Below are 1,944 nucleotides of genomic sequence, written 5' to 3' on the forward strand. Positions count from 1 at the left end.
TTTTTTTGCTTATTTTCTTTCCTTTTTTTTTTTTTCTAATTTATTTCTCTTCTTTTTCTCCCTCCAAGGGACGATTTTCTTTTTGCTTTGTGTGATTTGAACAATATTTTGGTGATGATGTGGAGGAGAGAGAAGAAACCCTTCCACGATTTTTTTTGCTTATAATTGGATGTGAAAATCCCCTCCATGCCCTTAGTGCTTTAAGTGAGTGAAAAATAGGAAATCTTCAACAAAATCTTCTAAAAAAAATAACCATGAGATTCGAACTTGAGAGCTCTTGGTGAGCAAGGGAATTTTGCACACTATAGCTCACCAACTACACTAGGTAGTTGTTGTTACCAAAAACGAATCTTCAATCACTTAAGGATATGGTCCATCGATCCTTGTTGGCATTTAAAATATTCCTTGTACCTCTGAGACAATTGCAAATGGGCTGGTTCTGCATCTTAGTTCAGTTCTAATCCATTATTCTTTTATTCTTTTTCTGGCCTAAAAGAATAATCATTTGTATGGGTGACCAAACGAATGTGTACTTTTAATTGAACACGTCCATCTTGCTCAGAATTTCGTCCTCTTCGCAACCATGAAAAGAAATAGGACCTCTTTATGTGTAAAATTGAAGATATAGCGCCTGATAGTCCTTAAGGCCTTGAAAATATAAAACCTACAAAAAGAGAGTAAAATCCAAGGTAGCTCCATTCTAAATATGTAAAATGCATGCTTTACTACCCTAGATTTCACACATAAATGTGCTCATCACACATAAATGTGCTCATCACACATTCATTGTTTGAGATATTAAATTATGTCAAAAGGTTTTGTGCACAACCATGCATGGTCATGCACAAAACCATTGGATGTGGACAAAAGTCCTATCAAAATACCAAAACCACCCCTATTTGACAAATTGTCTATTGAAGGAATCTCCCTTTCTTGAATCCTCTTCCTCATAAGTTATCTATACTTTAGGAAGGGTCCAAAGATACTTTAATATGTATATGAAAATACTATTAATGCCTTAAGATTTGTAGTGGAGTAAATGAGACAAATAATGGAATCATCTTGCCAATTTATGAAAGAATAGAAAAAAAAAATCATATTAGATAACAAAAGTGGTATATTACCTAGTGCAGTGTGTCCGATAGATCCTTTTATTCTGATTGAGCTAGTTTGATTTGATGATCTACCAGTGGCTTTTGAAAGAATTCTTGATATCCCAAAGTCACCCAAATGTGCAGTCAAATCCTCATCAAGAAGAATATTGCTTGGCTTTAAATCACAATGAAAAATCTGCATATGACAATGGTGGTGAAGATAATCCAGAGCTGTCGCTATATCAATGGTAATATTCAGTCTTTGAATAAGGTTTAAATGCCTTTGTTCATCTTGTTAACAATTTGGATGTGGATGTAACCACCCCTCCAAATTGCCACTAGGCATGAACTCATATACTAAAACCATAAAATCATTTCCTTCAAAATCTACACTTGGGCAAGATGTTAAGATTTAAACAAGATTACGATGTCGGATATTTCTAAGGGCATCACATTTGGCCATGAAACTCTTAGAAGCGCCTCTTTGTTCAATGTTGAAGACCTTGACTGCAACAATTGTTTCCCCATGATTGAGAACACCTTTATAAACAGAACAAAAACTCCCCATTCCAATCAAATTTGATGATGAGAATCCATCAGTAGCTTTAAGAAGTTGAGCATAAGAGATTTTAAAATGACGACCCTCAATCAAAAATGTTGTGGGTCCTCTGGTAGATAATGAAGAATAATATTATAAAAATCAAACATAGAGAGGCCCCACAACCACATATAGTGATTATCAGCTTGAAAACACGAGGCTTGCCATTGTCTTTTGACTTTTTTGTCTGTCATACTGGAAAATGAAGTTCTGATATACCTCCACAGAGTTTATTGTTTCCAATGAGTGAAA

General features: G+C 34.7%; 1 pseudogene; it reads right to left on the bottom strand.

Annotated features, from left to right (window-relative positions):
* LOC122065339 overlaps positions 1-1,662 on the bottom strand; it is a 9,006-nt pseudogene extending 7,344 nt beyond the window's left edge.
* Positions 1,663-1,944: the final 282 nt, after the last annotated feature.

This window comes from Macadamia integrifolia, unplaced genomic scaffold (assembly GCF_013358625.1).
Source record: "Macadamia integrifolia cultivar HAES 741 unplaced genomic scaffold, SCU_Mint_v3 scaffold1980, whole genome shotgun sequence".
Lineage (NCBI taxonomy): Eukaryota > Viridiplantae > Streptophyta > Magnoliopsida > Proteales > Proteaceae > Macadamia > Macadamia integrifolia.